Genomic DNA, 25,394 nt, shown 5'->3' with positions numbered 1-25,394 from the left:
ATCTTCATTACTTCTAATTATCTATATGCAAAATTTGTAGTACTTATAATATAATAAATATTGTAGTAAAAGTTATTGCACATCAAACCAGAGATTATAAAATATTTCCAATACGAAATTTTTTTTATATAAGTTATTAAAATATACAAATTTTTCTGCAACTTTTATTTTAAATGAAAGGAAGAAATATTGCAACAAGTAATTCATAGCTTCTCGAAAATTTTTACTGTATTAAATTATTTTTGAAAACCGCAGAAAAGTAATATTTTTTACCAAAGTATATTAATTTTTCAAGCATGGAACATAATAAATAAACATTGCGGATTTCAACTTAAATATGTCTTCACAATTTGGAATTTAAGATGACTATTTTCAACAGTCTCAATTTCCATTGACTGTTAAAAGCAAACTAGCAAATTTTGAATGAATTTTTAATTAAAGAAAATTTGATTTCATTTTCACAGGACACTTCAGAATAAATTTCTAGTTAAATAAATCTCAATAAGATAAAATAAATATTATTTAATTAAATCTCTTTTTTTTTTTTTTTGGCTCTTAAAGTTTTTGATTTGATTACTTTAATTTACAAACAAATCTAGCTAGTTTGAGCAAAAGAAACATTGCTTTTAATAAATAAAAAACTAACTACATAATTGTCAAGAAGTAATTACTATAATTCTTCTCATGATTTACAATATTTTTGTGCAAAATTGAAAAAAATCTATTCAACAGTTTTAATTTCTATAAGACATAAAAATTTACACGTTTCAATTTTAATATTATAGATACAAATTTAATTTGGGGAACATGCTTTTATCAGTGTACTGAAAAGCAAAATAAATAATTAAAATTTATCAGAAGGTTTGAAATATTTTTTTAAAAAAATCACCGTTTATATTTATTACAGTTGGTTTAATTTGTGGTTTTGCTTTACATTAATTTATATTAAAAAATCTAAAAACTTAATTTTTATATTACCTTTGAAAAAAAAATATTCAAAGATTTTCTTCAAATTTTGTCCACAAATTTTATAGAGGTTTTCATGATAATTAAAATAGGTTATTTTTTTATTAATTAAAATCTTTGTCTCCATCACGCACGAGCAGTGTAAGCAATATATTCGACATTTGCGACGGCAAAAGTACACAAACGTTTTTATAAAATTAGCCAAGAATTTATTTTTTTCCTTAAAGAAGATATGTATAAAAGCATGCACAACTTCTTCCTCTACAACTTCTTCCAACAATATGGAAGTCATAGAATATCTGTAATAGTACCAGTCATAGAATATCTGTAATAGTACCAGTCATAGAATATCTGTAATAGTACCAGTCATAGAATATCTGAAATAGCATCAGTTTTATCTGAAATTGTAATAGTCATAGATCTAAAATAGAAAATTTTTTATCTGAAATTGTAATAGTCATAGATCTAAAATAGAAAAAGTTTTATCTGAAATAGTACCAGTCATAGAATATATAAAATAGTACGAAGCATAGAATATCTTAAATAGTATTAAGCACAGATTGTCTTAAATAGTACCAACTTTATCTGAAATAGCAGCAGTCAATAGAACATCTTAAATAGTACTTGTTTTATCTGAAATAGTACCAGTCATAACATTTGAAAGAGTGCCAGTTTTATCTGATATAGTACCAGTTTTATCTGATATAGTACCAGTCATATAATATCTGAAAGAGTACCAGTTTTATCTGAAATAGTACCAGGTCATTGAGCATATGAAATAGTACCAGGTCATAGAGCATATGAAATACTACCAGTTTTATCTCATATAGTACCAGGCATATAATATTTGAAATAGTACCAGTTTTATCTGATATTGTACCAGTCATATAATATCTGAAACAGTACCAGTTTTATCTGAAATAGTACCAGGTCATAGAGCATATGAAATACTACCAGTTTTATCTCATATAGTACCAGGCATATAATATTTGAAATAGTACCAGTTTTATCTGATATAGTACCAGTCATATAATATCTGAAACAGTACCAGCTTTATCTGAAATAGTGTCAGTCATAGAATATTTGAAACAGTACCGGTTTTATTGATGGTTCGGATGTGGCTGTTTATTGCTTATTGATTGAAACACTTCGGTTGCAAAATATATTTATGGCAGGGAGATATCCATGAATCTGGAACTGCCACTTTTGAGGGGCAACATCCATAATGTTAACCATTCCGGAGATAATAGTGCTATGATCTATGCTGACATAATGTTAAACAGGAGTCCACCACTTATATCGAGGAAAGATGCATTAAGTATGCAGAAAGTTACTATTGGAATATCATTTTGACTCACGACTTTCAAGTTTTGTCCTCTCCTTAAAACTAATTGCTCTGCCATCAACGGCAACCCTCTGTATTTCAGACCCTATTATTATGCTTTTATTCTAAAGAAGACTCACGAAAGCCTTTGAGGGAACCCTCTTATGCCGCTAGTTTCCGAAATATTCCAGAGATTTGCAAAGTGATTGGCAGTTCTAGTCAAACCATATACAGAACTGAATAATTTCAGACATTATATAACCCTGACATTACTTTAAAAAAATTGCACCCAACATTGGCGATAGCACTGTGAGACTGTTAACACATCAAACTAGAATTATTGCTGTATCGGCAGTAATTGTTTGGTTACCAATATAAAGTTTCTCTTTTGTAGAATTTTTTTTATTTAGATTTTTTTTAATTTACTATGAATAATAAATGTAAGAATCTTAAAATTAAATGTATAGTTAAATATCAAAAATTGTATGCATTAATTTTCAAAAAAAAATTCTTTGTTTCAATTGTGTATATTGAAAGTTGTTTAATTTCACATATTTATATACTACTAGCCGCTTTCGACGTCTTTAAACAAACTTAAGACTCGTGTCAACGAAATTTGATTAATTATATCTTATCATATAAATTGAAAGTACAATTTCAAACTGAACTTAGATAGCTATGGTCGTAAAATGTCAAAATAAAATGGCAGCAGTTTCGCCAATTAATTGATTACAGATTATTTAAAATTATAAGTGATCGATTGAAATAGATTAAGCAATTTTATAAATCCCTTGATATGTAATGAAAATCTTTAATTGTTATCTTCCTAAAATGAAAGATAGTAAAGAGTAGTTAACTATTTATTATGTATACAGATGTCATGAGCTTTCAAATAAAATTAAAATTGGAGAAATCGGTATAGCGATTCTAGTCGAGGGACTCTGTTCATTTTCAGTTTGTATTCCACAAAAAAATGAAGTATTCTTCTAAAATTTCTCTCAAAAATATTGGAAAGGCGATCATATGATGAATATAGCAAGAGATCTCATATTAATAAAAATGATCGAAATCAGACTAGTGATTGTTATTAGAGACTACATATTAAAAGTATTTGAATGTATTCTCAAATAATATGCACATTTCTTCAAATTAATGTAAATTTCAAATTTCAGTACTGTGTTTTCCATATATCTATGCAAACCTTTACTAATAATAATATTAAATAATATTTCAATTCAAAAAAAAATTCATTTCAATAACTTCTTATTCATGAGTTTTCTGTTACATCAGTCTTTATGGTGCAGAAATTCCATGAATGACTAAAATGAGCTGGAGCTCTATTTTACATTTTGGTTTCAAACAGTCGGTAAAAAAAGACATTCAATACATTCGATTTTTGGTACTTGTGTAAATAATCAAAAAATGGCGTTTTAATGGGCTTTTTCTTAATTATTCCCCGCCAGTAGTATATGGTTAATGATACATAACCACATTGATAGAGAATATGCAAGAAAGTTCCTGGGAGACTACACCTGCTGGTTTTTAATCTGATCTTATTACAGATATAGCAATATTGCTATTGTTGAAAGATCTGAATAGGAAAATGTTCTTCATTATGTTTTGATTTTATTATTTCAAGCAGCAAAATCGACAAACAAACAGAACAATTCTCCTTCAAGTCATGAAATTAACCAACATTAGGATTCTTCATATTCTCCAAACAACGACGTTTTTCATTTGAAAGTATAATAAATGATGATAAATAAATTAAATGTCTCTTGAAATGAGCATGACCCAATTCCCACTGAAATTTAAATTCATTAAAATGTTTTTCAATTTCCCTGAAGAAAGCACATCTGTGTTAATCTGCTGCATTTTAACCCTTCTTTGTATGATTTTTTCTTATTTTGTGGAATAAATCAAGGTAATATAATTCATGCTCTAGATTGAATTAAAAATGTTTTAAAAATCCTAGTATAAATATATAAAATAATTTTTAAAAAAACAATATGATGGAAATATCCATCCTCACGCAAATTTACATGATAAGCTCAGTACAAAATGTTCAGAATTACACTCTTCTAAATTTCTCTACTCATTATCGCTCTGGTTAGCAAAGAATTCTCAGATTAGATATAAAAATATCCAAGAAATCGCATGTTTCTTCCAATCATAACAATCAGCGGAATGACAAGTTCAAACCCGCTATAATGATCGTGACATTTGATTTTTTTTCCCAACTAAGTTCCTTATTACGCAATAGTCTTGAAAAAAGTTACCAGAAACAACCAGTTTACAGTACACCTGTTTTGAGTACAATTTTTTGGTTCACTAAATGCTACGGTAGAAATTTCCATCATCATGCAAAGAAGAATTAAAGGCATACATTGTGAACAATCGAAGAAAATTCTAATGATTTAGAACACTGGCAAGGAAATGAGTAAGATATCCAAGTTAATAATCCAGTCTCCAGGGTCACAATGCGATTGTTTGGATCAACATTGTTTCCAAAACTCACAAAATATTAGTGACTTTCAAGATCTTCGTCTTACAATCAGGAAGCTGAATCTGGTGCCTTAATTTCGCTAAAGTTAAATAAAATTACCGAGTTCTGCAAAAAAACCGTAATTAAGTGAAATTACAATAAATTATAAAGATGAATTTCAAAAATAAATGGGATAAAGTTTCCCAACGCACATGTCTGCAAAAAAAGTTCTAAAAATCATAGAATGCTCTTTAGATGAAACTCTCTGTCCCACATTATTATGTAGTGCCCAGCATTTTTTTAGAATGCATAATATGCTGTTACGGTTTCTTCTTAGAATTTTAAGTTTTACTTCATTCCGTTTGGAAAGTAGAAAGAATTTAGATAAGAGAGATTTTATGTCTGCTACTGCACAAGAATGTCTCGTACCTCACACAACTATACAGATAAGAGCCCATGCTGAAAAATAGGCAAGATATAATACATCCATAATTGCGGCGGTAAATAATCCTTACTTTGATCCTGTCTTGAAAAACGTATTTAAAAGAGATTCGAATCTAGTCAGAATCATTGCAGCATAATAATGTTTTAGGCTTAATTCATCTACCTTTATATTCTTTTTCAAATGTTTGCTTTCAATTATAGCAGAGATATACAACTGCCGACAGTGGGCTATCCGAAACTTTCTCGCATAATCTTTAATAATTGTTCTTGCGTGTATAGTTAACCGCATACCATTGGCAAACTATAGTTACGAAAGGGCCATTAGTGTGCAATCTTTGGCGGTTAATGCCTTGAATTCACAAGTACTAAAAAACGGAATAATGATTTCTATTTGATCAGGTAGAAAATTTATATATTTTTTATTTTGTCTTAAATGATATCAGGGAGAAAATTTATACCTTTTATTTTACCTTAAAAAGATATCAGAGAGAAGAATACTCCAAAAAAATGGGAAATATTATTTTAATTAAATATCTTACTGTCTCGCATAAGGAAAATGAGTATGTTTATATAGAAGTATTTGTTTTCACGAAAAAATATACAAAGATCGAGTATATTGTAATCCTTACAAATTTCAAACTCAAAATTTTGACAAGTTTTAACTTGACTTAAATTTGAAAAACATTTTTTTTTTTGGGGGGGGGTATGTCTATTTGTTGCTCTGCTTGTCTGAACACAAACGCTTTGGAATACATGAAAATTTGTATATGGTCATTGCATCAAATTTGTAGATTTCTATTGAAATTTAGATGTAACGGGAGGAAGTCTATCCTTACAGTTATTCGAATACAAATTCGCATGATAATTACAAAACGAAGAAAGCTAGATGGATAAAATTTGGTACGCAGATTAAGCATGTAAAATGCAAGTCTGTATCAAATTTTGAATTTAAAAAATTAATCCGATAAAGGATTACCTTTATGTCGTTCTATAGTGGTGTGTTGTGGTTTTCTAAGGAACAGCTGCATTACAAAATTCACAAACACTTATTACTACAGACACACATAGAAAATTAGGTTAAAGAACAGTACGGTGGAGGGATTCTACGGTTTCCAGCCAAATGCATTCTGCGTTAGCGCAAGGGTTGCGCATGGGGGAAAAGTCGACCACAGGGTGTAGGTCTGCCGTTCCACTGGTTGTCTTCTGCAAAACGCCACAAGGAGGGGGGCTCTGCTCAAGGGGAAAAAGAGGTGCTACAATTCTATATTTTAGAATGCATCGGAAATTAAAAACTTGGCACACAGCTTTAGCATCTAAAAGGTACACCCTAACTTAATTTTTAATCAAACAAGTAAAAATGTTGACCGTCTGTATATCTATTATTTCATTTCCACGTAAACGTCATCTCAAAAACTGATCTAAACTTTTACTAAGAATGAAACCTATTCTAAGATCTTGTGATTACAATTGCAGTTCTGAGTCAAATTTTGGTTTGAGTCAACCGGGAGAATAAAATCAGAAATTTATATTTGTTTTTCTGGTTCTTGTGCTAGATTCGGTTTTCTGATATTTGAGTATTAACCACATGAAATTTATCGCCAAAAACATGACCAAAGACCGCACTCTAATAGGCTTTTTTTGTTTCTATTGTTCGCCAATATAACGCGGTTAATAATGCACACGAATTGGTTTTATTTACTATGAAACACAGAACTCTGAAAATAAACATCTGAGCATTTACAGTGTACACGGCTTTGCTCGAACCACATTATTTATATGAGAGAAAGTCTAAACAAAAGATAGAACAAAGACCTTCTTGATTTCTCTTTTCATTACAAAAATTTTTTACTGACTCTTTATTAAAATTTTTAATGCAATTTTAAAAAATTCAAGCCAGAATAATAAGAATTTGTTATAGCTTTTCTATAGTATTCCTTTTCTTCCAAGGTTATCGAAACTAAATCTTTTATCTCAAAATACTACGCATTTTAATTACTCAGTGAAATTCTGAAATAATCAGTTCCTACAAAATCAGTTCTTTCGTTGGAGAAAACTGAAAACTTGTCACGCAGAAATTAATTTTAGTTAAAAACATACTATTTTATTTTGCGGCATTAATTTTTAATCGTCAACAAATTTTGAATAAAAAAAATTAATAGATTATCATAAAAAGGTGCTTTAAAGATCGGACCGTCGTTGTACTAAAAAAAAATCATTCTAATTTCAAATTTATGTCAGCTTGACGATAACAAGGTCTTTTCTTAATTTAATTTATTAACATTTTCAACGTGTTTTGATCCGTCGTATTTTATTCGTAATACTAAGAAATTATCGCAGAAGAAATCCTTGTAGTTCATTTTGCATTCAGAGTAGCATTCTGATTCCAGAAATCCTTGCAGATAATTCTCTGTATTCAGAGTAGCATTCTGATTCCAGAATTATGTGAACTAGGTGTTATTTCCATATTAAATTTCGTTTACTTCAAAATTTTGAAGTTACTCGATATATTTTGATAGTCACTTGTAATTTCAAGCCTTGATTAGAATGATATTCGAATCTACATATATTCCTTCAAAACTTCCATTTTAGCACAACAAGGAACATCATTGTAATAAATGTGTTCAAGAATCAATCATCTTTTTGTTCACCATCATTTGAAAAGAAGATCAGTATACATTATGGTCTCCAAAAGAATGTTGCCAGCACAGTAAAGAAATAATTAATAATATCCATTAATAACCATTACATAATGGATTTCATAACATTCACTGAATTAAATTATTCACTGTAATAAATAATTTTTGTTTATAAAAACAATTCTTAACAAAAAGTTGACTTAAAAGTTATATTGCACAGTACATTCCCGAGTATCGTAACAGAGTCGATTCTCGGTAAAAAGAAAATCAACCAACAAAATATATTTATTGGAGAAATTATACTATAATCCGTAGAAAGTCCAAAAGAATGATACTTTACTACCCTTGTTATTTCCTTGTTAAGGCCGGAACAACTAGAGCAGCGAGGATCCCAGAAACGAAGAATCAATCAAACTGAAGATTCGCTTTGTTGAAAAGTGTAAAGTTTGCGAATGTTCCAATCAGAGCTCTGGAAAAATAATCAGAAAAGCATTTTTGTAAGGACTTTTTCTTTTTCCACCAGGTCAGCCACAAATCTTGGAGACCAACGCAACTGTATTGACCGTCAAGTTGCAGTTAATATAGCTGCGTCTGGTACTCCATGGACAGATCAACAAGCTCCTCATTGCCCCTGTAATCAGATATTTGACATTGATTGACCCGGTCAAGATGTATTGATTCTCCCACCACCTGACAATTGAGGATTAGAGCGGTCGATCATTTGAAGGCAATGAGATTGTGTTTCCTTTTACCAAGAGATGTGTTAAACATGGGTTCTTCAAAAAGCAGAGAGTAAAAGACCTCTGCGAAATTCTGTAGAGTGTCTTAAATAGAAAAGATGCCTAGAATGTTGAAAGCTGGTTGGTAATATGGTAAAATACATAATAAGTCTTCAAATCAACAATAGATTTATTACTGTATAATCATTATTATATATGAAATTTTTAAAGACATTTTCAACTTGCCTATTTGCGCCTTGCTTCCGTCATATCAACTATTTAAAAATTCGTTAAAAGAAAAACATAAAAAATATAAAATTGAGGTCTGCTATCGCAAACTTCAAGTTATCATGCGAGATCATTATTATTTTTGAGTCATTGTTTGGCTTAATTAATTTAAGGCATTAACCAGTTTAAATCGTTTTTTTAAACAATCACGTGACTATCAGATTACGTTTGTATCGATATTTAGAAAAAGTTATATATATATATATATATATATATATATATATATATATATATATATATATATATATATATATACTAGCCGCCTTTGGCGACCAGCCGGTTCGCCAATCTTAATGTTCGTTAAAATTTTAATAATTAAATATTTTATGCAATTTCTACTTTAATAGCTTCTTCATCAAAATATTTTAAAACTTCAAATTTTGATTATCATATAATTTATTCATAATATTATAAAGGCCTTCAGTCATAACGTAATATGTATCTCTCTCATTTTCTGTTAGCACCCGTAGAATTTATGCTTTAAATTAAAGTGGAAAGAATTAATCTTCAATTAATATAATAATATTTTTTACTGAAACAAAGCATTTTTTTTATAATCTGATTACTGAAAATAGAGTCACTCAGCGTTTAAACTTTATGGACACTAAAGAATATCTTTTTTAATTTATGTAATATCTCAAGAGTTGGTCAACAAAATTTTCTTAGATTCATTATGAGCAGATCGATTCATTAACAATGATAAAATTTAAATGCATCAAACACTAAGAAAATAAAACGAATCGTTTAAAATAAACGGTTGAAAACAGGTTTTAAAAAAACTACTTAAAAAACGATGTACTTAAAACTATAAGCATATACAAAAAATATATAACTAACATAAATACAATTTACTTATAAAAGCATGCAACTAACCCAAAAATAATTTAAATCATCCATTGATAACGGTTGTCATGGCAACAATCAGAACAGAATGCACATGCGTGAATTTTCTTCGCCGGTTACGTAACGCAAATACGTGATTTTTTCTACGCCAGTTGGGGTAACGCTATGCGGATTAGAAATTTTTAATTTCCTTTATTCTGTTTTATTTTAATTCAAAAGTACTTCAGAATGAATCTGAAAGATCGATTCATTAACAATGTTTAATTTTAAATGCATCAAACATTAAGAAAATAAACAGAATCGATTGAAATAATCCGCCAAAAAATTTTAACCCTAGCCTCATTACTGTTGGGAGAAAAAAAACTGAAGCCTTTCTCGTTTGGCGGTGGGGAAAATGGAAGATTTTTTTGGCGGAAAAGTTGGCGGTGGGGAAAATGGAAGATTTTTTGGCGGGAAAGTTAGTTTTTAATTAATAATTAAAATTCTAATTAAAAATTCGAAAAAAGGAACCCCAGGTGCACATTCCCAACCTCCAAGGTATACATGTACCAAATTTGGTAGCTGTATGTCAAACGGTCTGGCCTGTAGAGCGCCAACACACACACACACACATTGAGCTTTATTATAAGTATATTATATATCAAAATCCTGTTTAAATACATGACTACTAAATTGTGCAATCGTCAACTTTTCGAATTTTTTTTTAGTAATTTTTTTTTATCTCAATATCGATTGAGCTCCAACATCTTTTTTTCCTGATAGAAAAATTTAAAATTTAATATATAACTTTCGATATCTCGCCTCTCTGTTTCGTATTCATTCCCATTTTCTTCTCTGTGCTTCTTTGGGCGATAACTTCTTACGACCCAACCCTTTATTGGCCGGACAGAAGACTCAGGTACATGGTGAATAGTTGCGCCAAGTTGTAACTTTTTGTTGGCGACTCTATCATTTTAATAACCCTAAAAACGAGAAATTGATGCCTCAAAAGCAATAAATTGCCAATTTTCTGTCCGTGCATTTTGAGGTTTCAAAACCACAAACCATAACTACATCATGTTCTCAGATGATAATAAATTATTTTCATCCAGTTACAACGTAAGATATATGTAGTAGAATCATGTTAATTATAAGAGTATTAAAATGATTACATCAAGAAAAATTCTAAAATAAACTGCAGCTAAAAATATTATTTGAAAAACATATTTGTTATCATAATGTGGTAGTTAGCTTAGGAGAAATAAGATTTAAGAACGAATACTAGAAGTAGCAGCTTGCGTTATTAGAGTAGAAATGAAATTGTAAAAGAACGTACTTAATTGCAACGAGACAAATAATACAACTTCAACCCTTGTAAGTCATTAAATTGCGAAATGATCGAATAAAGCCATAGAGGAAAAAAAAGACAGTATTTTTCATTTCGCATTTTGCACGTTCTCCTGTACTTGTAAATATACAAATATCAAAGCATAAGAAAAAAAAAAAAATTTAGACATAAAACCAATAGAGAGGATAAGAAAGTTTGAGTAAAATAATAGAAAGTTCAATAAAGAGGATAAGAAAGTTTGAGTAAAATAATAGAAAGACAGTATAATAAAAATGTGTGTGGAGGGAGAGGGGCTCTACACAGGCCAGACCATTTGGCCAAAAACTACCGAACTTTGCACATATGTGCTTTACAGATAGAAAATGCGCATCTCAAGCCGATTTTTTAACATTTTAATTCAAATTTTAGTTAATTAAAAATTTGTCGCAATTACGCGATAACCTCTGAGAATTTCACAGTACAAATATAATTTTTACACTATCTTAAAATTCAAAAAATTATCTCTTTAATGATACCAATCTTTTATCTATAAATTGAGTTTTTAATTTTAGTTAGTTTTTTTTTTAAAAATATTTTAAATATATTTTCAAACAATTCCTTTTACAAAAAAAGTAATAATAAAAATTTGACCTGCATGGGTATGTGAATGGGAAAAATTGACTTTTACCAACGCTTTGCCATCGAGTTAATAAAAGTTCAAATTAAAAGATATGTTAAATTTGACTGCAAACTAAAACTAGTAAAGTGTAATTTTCAGCACATGTCTGTAAGAAATGAAATATGATATTTCCTAGAAAGATAAATGGGAAAGGGTTAAAAATAAAGGGTTTCTGTTAACTTTTAAAATATCTTTAAAAGTTAACCGATTATCTTTAAAATTAACAGATATTATTAATTTAATAATTCTGTAATTGCTATTTATATTGTTATTGTTATTTATATTGTAATTGTTATTGTTGTTTATATTGTATTATATTTTATTATACAGGATGTCAATTCACGAATTTTCTAAGCAGTACGCATTAAGTATATTCATCCGACAGAGAAAAAGATGTTCTAAAAGAAGTAAAGAATAATATTTTATGCAATTTGAGTCTTTACATGTTCTAATGAGTAAAAATTTTAAATTTTTGTACAGACCTTCGATCCAACCTGTCATATTTAATAAATTCACTTTTTTAAGACAAAACTTGATTTCAGTCTGAATATCAATATTTTATTTTTTAAAAAGTGCGATTTTAGCCCACTCCGTTGATCGATTCAAGGAAAATACACCTATCAGTGACCTGAGTTCCTCCAAGACTCATTGACCTTCAATAATGAAACTGGAGAAGGAAAAGTTTTTCCCTTCTGCTAAAATGAGGATATTCAAGGTTTCATAATTAGGTTAGGTTTTGTCGCTGAAGTTTGAAATACTTTTCGATTTAAAATTTGGTGGGTCAAAAATACGTCCTGAATATGATTCCAATGGACAAAAGAATTGTATAAAATTTAGACTTCATAATTTTTACAGATATACATTTATTGACGGAAATAAGCTAAAATATTATTATGTATGTCATTTAAAAGTAAATCCTTTTAAAAATTAAAGTAATAACTGAATGTGATGATGAATCAGGGAAATTTTTATTAAATAATTCTTTGAGTTATTGCATAAATTATTTTTAAAATATTCTGTAGTGCACATGAGACTTCAGTACTTAATGATTCTATTTTCTGTTCTCATATTGTTTTAAAAAACGTGTTTGTTTCCTGTAAAAAGGCTTTTGTTTTAATTAAAATTTAATCGGATTCATTTCAATTTAAAGTTTAAAATAGAGAAACTGACAGAAAAATAGAGATATACAATGAACAGAACGGCTTAAGGTTTCTGTGATAGTAAGATATATATATATATATATAAGAATTTTAAAATTAGTTCAAAAATATTTTGCTGAAGAAGCTATTAAGAAATCATGTTACATAAAATACTGAATTTAAAATCGAAAGTGCAATAATCTCGGCGAACTAGCTTTAGCCAAAGGCGGGTAGCCATATCACTGACCCTCCGACCCGTCCGAAAGCACACGGATAAAGAATACTGAACGACTGGACCACCGCAACAGCAACATTGGCGGAACTGTGGTCGAGTCCTAAGGGGCATTACCGGCCGCGGTACAACCCTTCCCGAAGGAAGTACGTCCCGTCATTGATGGGAGGAGTATACCAACCAGGGTGGCGAGATCCAACCACCATACCGGAAGTATCTCATCCTCATTTCGAAGTGCCCCCCGGAGGTTGCCAAAGGCGGGTAATCTGTACTTATAATAAAGCTCAATGTGTGTGTGTGTGTGTGTGTTGGTGCTCTACAGGCCAGACCGTTCAACCAATAGCTACGACATTTGGCACGTGTATACCTTGGAGGCCGGGAATGTGCACCTCGGGGATATTTTTTCGAATTTTTAATTAAAATTTTATTTATTTCAAAAATAAGCGAAATTTTAGCGTGTTTCTGCTATGACTTCCGAAAATATTACCGCACAAAAAAGATTTTTACATCAAGTTAAAGATCAAAAATTTATCTTTTAAATGATACCAATGTTTTAACCTTAAAATTAAATTTCTATTTTTAATTAATTTTTAAATAAATAATTTAACTATATTTTTCAACAATATTTTTCTTACAAAATAAAAATAAAATTTAAGCTGCACGAGCACGTTTCGCATTCATGGGGAAAAAATTAGCTTTTTTCAAAGTGTTGCCATCACATCGATTAAAGCTCCATTTAAAAATAAATTAAATCTTTTTGGAAATGAAATCTGCAAAAATATGATTTTCGTCACGTGTCTGTAGGAAATGAAACAAATATAAAATATTATTTTTTTCTAAAAAATAAATTCAAGAAAAATTACTTTATGATCTTTTACACTATCTGTATTATTAATCCAATAAATCAGTTTTATTTTAAGGCAAGTTTTGTTTAATATGAACACTATATCCATTCAAATCAGGGCCACACTGCTAATTTGTAAACCTTTAGTAATAGACACAGATCTTCTAAAATGGTCTAAATGGAAAATGATTATATTTTATGTAACTTGATCCAATAAATACTCTAATATATAACGAATTTTTGATTTACATAAAGCTTCTGCTGTGGAAATCACGTTTAACAAATTGTTCTTGAAACACTAATATTTTAAATAAAGAATTAATTTCCAATCAACAAAATCAATCACTTAAACTGACTGATTTATAAAAATTTGAATATCACTATTCAAAAAAAAAAAAAAAAAAAGGATAATTTTAGATTTTCCATCGATCGTTTTAAAGAAAATACGCCAATCAGCGCGCAGGTTTCTCAAGATTAATTGGCCTAAGATTATGAAAATGTTGAGTTTTTCTAAATTTTTAACATTCAAAACTCCATAAATAAGTCTTAGTTGATCGTGGAAAATAGAAACATTCATTCATTTATTTAAAATTTGGTGTGTCCAGAATATTTCTCAGAATATGACACCTTACTGCATTAAATTTAGACTTCATAATTTTTGAAATATATTTACAAGCCGTAACAAAATATTATTACTGATTTCATTTCAATCCTTTTGAAAGCAAAACTAAAAACTGAATTTTATGCTGAATCTGAAAAATTTTTGTTGAATTATTCTTTGAGATATTACGCAAATTATGAAAAATATTTTGTAGTTCACATAAGACTTAAATACCGAACGATTCTGTTTGCAGTACTCATATTAAAAAATAATAATAAATAAATAACAACAAAAATGATAACTAAAATAAAAAGCTTGGTTTCATTAAAAAATATCTTTACATTAATTGCAATTTCAGCATTTCCACTTTAAATTAAAGTTGAAGTTTTACCGGAAATGACAACAAATTAGCAAAATATATATAGTAAATTGAATGAAACGATCTAAACAACAGTATAAATTTGGTATGACTATCAAAATTTGAAGATTAAAAATGTTCTGTTTGAGAAGCTATTAAGAGACAAGTTACTTAAAATATTTAACTGAAAATTGTAGCGAGCGGTAATACTGGTGAACAGGCTGGTCGCCAAAGGCTTCTAGTAATAAATAAATAAATTGGCAAGAATAAAATGCGTATAGAAGTTGGCTCATTCCTTCAATTCCATGGTTAAAGGTTTGTGAATCTCATATTTCAGAAAAACGTGGATAGATGTCAACCTGTTGAAAATGTTAAATGCAGAGTCAGGACTGAATCCTAATTCATTTCTTTCACATTTTCAAAGTTCACACAACAGAAAACGGCGGAAAGTGGACTTCTAATCACTGTAAAAACCCTTCATTTTTTGCCAAAAGAATATTTCTGACAAGTTTTCAAAAAGCCAGAACCTGAAGCCTTTCCAATTTCTCTCTCCCTCTCTCTTTCTGAATCTATTTTATCAAAATATTCTGCAGATATTCTTTCTTTACAGCAACCATTCAGTCTATCTTGTCGTTATAGTAAAGCAATTTTTTTAATGTCGGTTTTAATTTCTATCCTTTTTACTTTCTCGTATATGCAGTATAGAGAATGGAATGTAATCGTCAGAAACTTCGAAATCGAGAATTAGGCGAATATTCACAATTTAGACTTTCCTAAGTCTCTCCCGTAAAATACATTTTTGGCATTATGTCTGTCTGTAAAGATGACATAATGCCAAAAGACATTATGTCAATGATATCTCTAAAACCCTGTGACCTAAATGGATGAAATTTGGTCTATGATCTTCCCATCAGATTTGTAGAATTTAATCGAATTTTTTGCAAATTTCATTCAGAAGAAGCTCATCTATTCGGCTATTCGATTATAAATTTCAATACACAAATTTAGCATCCATAGTGTAAACACCTATTAAATTTCGAGCCAAATATAACAACGAGTTGACTGTTTTGTCTGTTTAAACCTTCAGAAACATGTAAACGCAATAATTCAAAAATGCGTTGACTTAAATATATCAAATTCGGTATACGATTTTGAGATCATGATTGTAAATCTGTGTCAAATTTTCGGTTGGATCGGTTGAGAAAAACGCGTCTAACTACAAATTCAATTTTCGAATACTTTTAAACGCATGACAGAGATTAGTCGCCAAAAAACTCGCCAAGGATGAGATGATAGATTCGATAAAAATACTAATTCATACCAAAATCTAATTGTAACTATTGTTTGCCAATGCCGTGCAAGGACTTTTCTGCCTTTACTAAGGTCTATAATTCTTTGTGGGAAGTGAGGACTAAAACTTTTTTTTTGGAAGAGTACGTGAGAAAATTTCAAGAAGACATTCCCTTTCATATATCTTCGTTGCCACTGGATTGAGCAACAAGTGGTTTTGTTGTTATACCTTAAAGCCATGAACTTATGTAACCTAACCTCATTAACATCTCCTTGTTTTCAATATAGTAAACGAGAGATAACTAGTTAAATTTGGCAAGCTTCCAATTCTTAAAGAACTCAAATCTTCTTTAAAATGTCACAAGGACTCCAGATAGGAAAGGTGACGTAGTATCAAAATACTGTATACACTGAGATCTCACGAATTTATTACCACAGTTTTATTTTAACATTATATTTATAGGGCATTTGTAAAGTATGACACTCAATTCATACAATGAAAAAAAAACATGCAAAACATAATGCTGGAAATCTCACTGAACCCAAAGTTGTCAAATTTGATAAGCGTATACTTCTTGGAAAACGGATGTTTAATAAGAATGTTACCAAAATTTCAATTAGATTATTTTTAATTATAAATTTTATAAATTTAATTATAAAAGCTTTCACTCTCTTCTAAATAACTTCGGAGTATATTATCGTATAAAAACCATTTTTAAAAGCCTTTAAATAAGTTTTCAATAATATCAGTTTTATTTCAATAGATCTTTTCTTCCGATTTTAATAATTTTTGCATATTACATTAAATACTTTTTACAAAAATACTTTTCTTTGTTCTAGTTATATTCATTTATATTTAAACACATGTGATGATATTCGTTACATTTCTTTTGTGTGCTCATTGTTGCTTCAATTGGGTATTTTTAAAAACATAAAGATAGACGAAGTTTGTCTTAGAACATAGTCATGTTACAAGACTTTGGATTTGAGGCTGGGATTTTTTTTTTCAATATTAACATCATAATGCTTATAAGTTGGTTTATCATATTTAAAACTTCGAAATTTGCCATGTAATTACGTTCTGGACAATAGATACTTATTAAGAAAAAGTTTTAATATTGTTAATTATATATTTAATTAAAAATTTTAATTAATTTTTAATCAAAATGTTGAACATCTTTACACTACGATGGTTTGGTATAATTTACTTTTCAATATCTAATACATAATATTACATAACTATCAATACATAAAACTGCGCTGAGACTTTCAAGCATTTTATAAATATAACAAACACTGTTCAAGATTATAGAGACGAACTACAAAAAATGAAAAATAATTAATCACACTAAAATAAAGAAACTTTTTTGACCTTCAGAATAATTTTTCGTGGTTTAAATATAGATAACGGGTTTATTTTTAGAAATTACGTATACGAAAATAGAAATTTATGATAATGAGATCTAAAAACGGATGCTTTGAAATTCAGGCTTATATAACAGCTGCTAAAATTAATTTTACGCCCGCTTTGAGAGAAAGGCGGTAATTTATCATCTGTAAACTATTTTTGCATACATCAAAAAATGGTTACCTTGATTATTAACCACAAGATCAACAGCATTATGTAAGACAAGGTGATCTTGTTTAAGAATTCCCATTCCAGCATTAAAATTCATATCGTGCTATGTATGGCAATTGAAATTTCTAAAATTGTTTCTTTGTTCTATTAAAAGTAACTTTCGAATTCTAATTTTAGATCAGACGATAAAAATAAATCCAGTTCTGTCCGGAAATCTCGCTGTGTGAATGGTTTTTTTTTTTTTTTTTTTTCCTCTCTTTTTTTACCAGAAAGACCTTGGATCTTTATTTCTTTCATGTAGATCTATTTTTAAAACAAAGAGAATGCTTAATTAACTTATTTTTAGACATGTGGAAGACCCGATTTGTAAACTTATTATTTCTTTTATCTTCGTTTAATTCATATCATGTTCTTACACCTAAATATGACCTTGACACAACAGTTTATTTTAAATGTCATGTAATACCGATTCCTTCTATGAATGTTAAATCTACGTTTTACTATTAAATAAGGCAATTTAACGACGGTAAAAGTTTTATTTCGCTGATATAAAATTAAGTGACTGGCGGAAGTTTTAATGACAAATAGGAAAATATGCTTAAAACAGATCTCATAAGTAATGCAACAAGCAGAAATGTGAAAGACAAAATTATTTTTAGGTTTATAATATGCATACAAATTTTATTTCTAAATATACTTATCATGATTTGTTATTATATTCTTAAGGAATTTTTGAAATGTTGATGTGAAAATTGGAGAGATGTCTCATTAGTAAAAAAAAAAACCAGAACATTTATGGAAAAGACGCTGAAGTTATATACTTTTTGAAAGTGACTGCGTTTTTTCTCTCTATTGAGATAGAATTTCTTTTTTTATTTTATTGAAGACAAAGTATGCGAAGTCTCGTAATTATTTAGAAATTTGGTATCGAATTACTTATGAATCTCCGTATTTTAGACTCTTCCCTAAATCTGAAACAAAAACAGCTGAAGTGGTTTTCCCAAAATTTTCTCGCAGACTCTCTAATAAAGATGTTATCCCAGTGAATGACTAGCATGGCATTATCATACAATAATTACAAAATATTAAGCTTCAGCGCGAATTTAGCATTTTCACTGAATCTATTCTGCGATCCTTGGAGAGTGTTTTGGCCATTAATCCCTCCCATGCGGGCAAAAGTATTCAAAAATCGAATTTGGATTTCAGACGCGTTTTTCCCCATCGATTGAAAGAAAAATTTGACATAAAACTACACTTAAAGTGGCAAAAATCACGAATCATTGATATATTTAAGTTCACTGAGATTTTGAGTTATCGCGTTTGCATGTTTCTGAAATTACAGACCGACAGACGGTCAACCCCTTGTTGGATTTTACAAATCTCAAATTTGGTAGGGTTTAGTTTAGTTTAGTTATATTAACGTCCCGTTTAAAGCAACACTAGGGCTACTTTGGGACGGACCTCGTAATTTTGAACCTCGGTCAGATGACGAGGACGACACTGAGCTGGCACCCCCCTCTCCACACCACGCCACACCACACCAGCGGGAGGACGTTTGGTGATGACAAATTTAGCGTGCAACAGACCACCTTACACGACGGTTCTTCGATGGAATCGGGACACGAATCTGAAACCCTCCGGTTCCGAAGCCGAGACCTTACCACCGTGGCCCCTCCAAATTTGGTAGGGGTCTACACTAAAGATGTTAAAACAGTGTACCGAATTTTATCTATCTTGCTGTCTTCGTTTTGTTGTTATCATGCTAACTTGCATTTGAACAGCCGGATGGACGGACAGACTACCTTTGCACGGGTTTTGCTCAAAATTTGATAGAAATCTACAAATCTGGTTTTAAGCCTGTATGCCAAATTTCAGCAGTCTAACTTAAAGCACTTTTGAGTTATTTTTTTCACAGGCAGGCAGACAGACAGACGGACATTTTCCAAAAATTTGAAACTCAGAGTTTTCGAACTCAGATAGGTTTAAAACGTGGGAGACTCGCCAAAATTCGAATTTTTTGACGATTATTATACTTTCGCTATATTTCGTATACGAGATAACAAAAATTAAGTTTGAAATTATGTTTGTCTGTCAGTTAAACTTATAACTCAAAATCGGTACAGGTTTGAACTACATTTGGCACATGGCTTTATCATTCTAATTATACATCTGTATCAGGGTTTGCAGCCCTATCTTAATCGAATTGAATGTCTATCTATGTATTCATGTAGAAGACTCGGAAATGCAGCCATCTCATAGAATGAAATTTCGTATTCGGAATTTTTTCACCAGAATTTTGGATTTGTAATAAATTCGAAGTAAATTGCAACCCCAGAAAGAAGTAGTTTTTCTAATTTGGTGTGGAGATATCATTACTTGCAAACAATAAGGGCAGCGAGCAATGAAATGAATTCTGCGCCTGCGCAGTACGAAACACTTTTATCGTGAAATTCACACAAATAACGGCAGGAGCAAGATATTAAATTGAAAATAAAATAATATCTTGTAACTTAAAACGAGCAATTTTTGTATATATATATAAATTTATTTTGTGTATCTCGGAAGTGGCTGTAACGATTTGTATCAAATTTTATTTTTATATAAGATTTTGTTTTTTAATTTATCTATCCTGAAGAAATGTCACTTTAAACACACACACAATTTTTTTTATAATTAAGTATTGAGATGTGGTTATAAAACACCTGGATGTGCTTATCAGAGATGGAACTGTGGTTGGTTAGGGCTTTCGAATTCCCACGAATTTTTTCATGTTCGATCCCGCGTTTGCAATTCAATTAGATATCGCTTATAAGTTTAAACGAGCCCTAGGATAGGATTTTATTTACGATTTTACAAAAAACTGCGATACGAGGTTCGGTCTTCCTTGTGCTTTTAAATTCAATTTAAAATACTTATTATTTTATAATTTTCTTGCTACTAAGTCATGATTAATGTTAGACTTTTCACTTTATTATATTTTTATTTCTTTTTCTTTTCGTGGCATCGCTCAGTTTTTTTCTTTTTAATACTATGAAAATATGCGATAATATGCCACTGAATCTTTCTTTTAAATTATGAGTTGAACTAAAAATGATTACTAGGGCAGTCAATTTGCTCCTTACTGGACACATTTTTGAATGGAACATATGAGAGATTTAAAAAAAAAGGCGGTAAATTCTGTTTAAAGAATTTTGGCAAGTAAATTATACGAAATAGAAGAAACTTTAAAAAAATTTGCGAATGCTGTTCGAAATAGGAATTTTATTATCATTTATCCTCAGTGATTCCTTCTATAGATTCCTATTCACAAAAGAGATTTTGATATTATTGCCGCATTGAAGAAAGACAGTCGAATTTCCATGGCCGAATGGTCATGGCACTGATCTCATAGTCAAGAGATTGTAAGTGAATCTCTAGAGAATCTCTAGAGAAAATGCGATTCATAGTTTGTGTAAATATTTAATCCCTTGATTTTATGTTTTCATTTATTTCATGTTCCAGAAGATTCTGGACATTTTTCTTTAGTTTACCAGAAAAGTGTTACTTACAGTCTCCAGTCTCCTTTTCTTACAGTCTCCAGAAAAGTGTTCTGGACTTTTCTTACAGTCTCCAGAAAAGTGTTCTGGGGCTTTCCCTGCTAGTATAAAAGCAGTAGATTTGTCAGTCACTGTTCTGAGTTCAGAGTTGAGTTAATAAATTGGTTTAGCTCTACTTCTTGTGTGTGCCATTGAGTTCCACACTAGAGTACCTACGTGACATTATGATGAAATAAGGCACCTCGCCACCACTGAACGTAGCAGTATCGACAGGATTTGTTGTGATCGACTGCTGTCTTTAGCTCAGTCCGTCTATAACACTGTCCGATTCACCAAACTGACATCCTCTTCCCAGGTAATAGGCCCCTAGCCACAAAGTGGTCAATCTCTGACCTTCCTCCTCATCTTCCCACTCATCTATCTTCCTATTAAACAAAGAACAGGCCATCACTTAAAGAAAATCTCCTCGAAATTCCCAATATTTCTCCAAATTCTCATTTCACAACAACAGAAATCCAAACACTTTCAAACTTTGTTGGTAAGTCAAGTTGGTAAAAAATTGACAATTTTTAACTCTATGTCTTTCAGAGTTTTAAGATCATCTGGTACGACCAGTATTGTACTTAAGTCATCATTTTTAACTTTCAAATTCTTTCTTAATTGAGATATTTCTATGCATTCCTTTAAATAATGGTAAACAGTACCGATTCTTCTACAGATGCATTTATTTTCCTGCCATCTTCCAAATTGAAATAAGGCTCTGTCGGGGTGAGAATTACACGGATTTGAGTTCTGGCATTGGAAATTTTAACTCTTAAATAACGAAACAGCTCTTCTCGGCATTAAATGCTAAACATCTAATAATCCGGAGCGCCATAACAAGATTAATGTATTCATTAGTAATAAAAATTGTTCTGTGGAATTTGTATTGCTATTTTAGCATAGAGAGACCCAGGCAGGTTAAATTTATGTGTAGATATAAAACAGGGTCATGAATACTAATTAGCTATGGGATCGTAAACAAGACATTTTATTTCCATTTTTGGAAATCCCGAGTAGAATTCAGAAGCATTTAGTAAAACGAGCATACGAATAGTGTGGAGAAATTAGCAACAGCAGCGTCATCCAGAAGAAAAAAATAATTCTATAAAGTACTTACTATAAAAGGCTTCATATAAGATATAGGGGGAATATTATTAAATTGCGATTCCATGTCGCAATTTTATATAATTTCGCTGCTTGGGGCTGTTAGAAGTTATTTCTATAGTTTATTTTTAACGATTTTTTTTCTGATAATAGATATTTATTATCTATTAAAAATAGTCATCTAATTGTAAGATGGAACTTCATAATTTGGTTTTAATTATTAATGTTCTTGTACATTAAGTACAGAGAAAATCCCATTGCGGGGAAGTAAAAGTTAGCGAAAGAGAATATTGCTAACTAAGTCAAGAGAATAAAAATTAATTATACGATCACTAACTTCACATTTATATTTTTTTATTCTTGATTATAGCAAGGATTAATGACCTGAGGTCTGCTAATTCATAATTGCCTCACTTCATTTGGAGGTTTCCACTTATATTTTCTTTCGGCATTATTTTTATTTTGTATCTGGCCTTGTTTTGTTTTTCTCTGTTAGTGGGCCACTATTTGTTTCAAGCTAATTTTAACGATTAGTTTCTATTTGAGTGTTAATTAACATTATAAACAGAAAATTTTTCACTGAACGTTAACAAATCTTTTAATAAAAATGTTTATCTACATTTTAAATGTACTACAAATAATATTTTTTATTAACTAAGCACTTCTTCATAGTTAGTTAATATTTTCTTCATAGTTAGTTAATTCATCTGCAACAGTCATACCCAAGATATTGTTATCAGAATAACATCTCGCTTAGGCAGGCATATTTTCTTGTTCCGAATAATCATCTTATTTTTCAATATTATTGCTTTAATGAAACTGAGATTAGTAATTGATACATGTCAGAAATAGAATATTTATGCCAGACGCATAAAAAATTATTCTCAAAGGGTTTTTACGATTCATTTTGAATGATTAAATAATCAATCATTTACTTAATCATACTTATAATTTGATCCTCTACTTACTTTTAGATTAAGTAAAAGTTCATTTTAGTAGTAAAATTTTAACATTCTAAGTTAAAATGTTGGTTAATTAACTAAAACAACAAACTAACAATGTATTTGTTCTTGTTATTTGTTTAACTAAGAAAAACAATTTTTAAACATTAAATTAAAATTTAAAAAAAATTATATATGCCTAACATTTATTCATATTGATTTAAAGCATCTCACTTGGTAAAATGGAAAATCATGCCATGTTATGCAATGTTAAACAAGGAAATGAAATCGGAGCAAAAACTCCATTTTCCGTTATGTTCTTTTTTAGCAGAATTACGCAACTTCGAAAATTTGAACTTCTTAGATAACGAATGTGAATTGATCAAATTTCCGCGTCGTGCTTTTTGTTCTTTATGGTCTACTCTGCAGTGTCTGACCTATATTTAATCTTGCTTCACAAGAAAAGACATAAAAGAAAAAGCTTCAAATTATCAAGTTCCGATTGTATTTAAGACCAGCGAGAGTGGTCCCTCCGAAACTTTCTCGTATATTCTCTAATAAATTTATTTATCATGCCAGAGAAAGCTCTGTCGTACAATAATTATGAAATGTTCACCTTTGGCGTGAATTTAACATTTTTACTGGATCTATCTTGTGATCCTTGGCGAATGTCTTGGCCATTAATCCCTGGCATGCGGTCAAAAGTATCCAAAAACCGAATTTGGATTTCAAACGCGTTCTTCCCAACCGATTGAAAGAAAAATTTGGCATTAAACTACACTTATAGTCTCAAAATCACGTACCAAATTTGATATATTTAAATCATTGAGTGTTTGATTAATCGCTTTTACGTGCCATTTTTGGCGATTAATGCTTGCCATGCTTTTAATAATATCCGAAAATCAAATGATTTAAAAAAGCTTTTCTTAAACGATTGAAACAAAGATATGACACCAACATGTACTTGTAGTCACAAAACCATATACCATATCTCATAATTTTAAAATACTGAGATTTTAAGTTAACGCGTTCATATGCTTCTAAATGTATAGACAGACAGACAATCAACCCGTTGCTGAATTTAACTCAAAATTTTACAAGTGTCTACAATATAGATATTAAATCTGCATACCAAATCTTATCTATCTTTCTCACTTCGTTTTGTATTTATCGTGTTAGTTTATATCCCAACAGCCGTACCGACGAACTTCTTCTGAACAGATTTTACTCAAAATTTGATAGAAATATGCAAATTTAGAGTAAGGACCGTATACCAAATTTCAACCGTCTACCTCAAAGCGTTTTTGAGTTATCTTTGTCACAGACAGACGGATATTTTCCAAAAATGTGCTTTTCGACCTGAGGAAGATCTAAAATGCAAAGATTAGTCAACATCACGAGTTCGAATTTTTTGACGATTTACTATACTTTATATTAAGGATACGCGAAAGTAAAAATGGCATTTTACCTATGAGTTTAATAATCAATTATTGCAACTAAAAAGCTTTTTATATGCAGTTAAAATTCGATTGTTACTAATACCCGAGATGTAACTTGACAGCATTGAAAATATCCATACATCGCAAACTGAATTTAGAGAAATAATTTTCAGCATAAAAAAATATTAATTTAAGAATGAAATTCATATTTAATTATTTTGTTAAAAACAAATAAAATAAAATTGGACGAATTTTTGACTACTTAAATGTGCTTTTAAGCTTTCAATCACAACGACCACGTTTTTCGCTCCCATATCAAAAACACCCTTAAGAATTTATGTAGAGATCTAAATGATAAACTAAATGGAGAATACCATATCGTCAGTTAATGCATAAAGTTTTTCGCATTCATTTCACAGTTATTTATACATATATTTCTGGAAAAGACTGTCTATATACATAACACGCAAACGAAAGTGGCACAGAAATCCAAAAAGTCTGTCTATATACATAACACGCAAACGGCATATTGGCACAGAAATCCAAAATTCTGTCTATTTACATAACACGCAAACGGCACATTGGCACAGAAATCCAAA

General features: G+C 30.0%; 1 protein-coding gene across 1 annotated transcript in view; it reads right to left on the bottom strand.

Moving 5' to 3' along the window:
• LOC129981008 (sialin-like) overlaps window positions 1–21,417 on the bottom strand; it is an 82,061-nt gene extending 60,644 nt beyond the window's left edge. Inside the window, exon 1 of the mRNA XM_056091597.1 lies at window positions 21,282–21,417. The gene's annotated coding sequence lies outside the window, so the exon portion shown is untranslated. The remainder of the gene's footprint in view (window positions 1–21,281) is intronic.
• Between the last annotated feature and the right edge of the window lie 3,977 nt (window positions 21,418–25,394).

The sequence above is a fragment of the Argiope bruennichi genome, chromosome 8 (genome assembly GCF_947563725.1).
Source record: "Argiope bruennichi chromosome 8, qqArgBrue1.1, whole genome shotgun sequence".
Lineage (NCBI taxonomy): Eukaryota > Metazoa > Arthropoda > Arachnida > Araneae > Araneidae > Argiope > Argiope bruennichi.
Note: the sequence above shows the minus strand (reverse complement) of the source record. Positions and strands in the feature narration are given on the sequence as shown.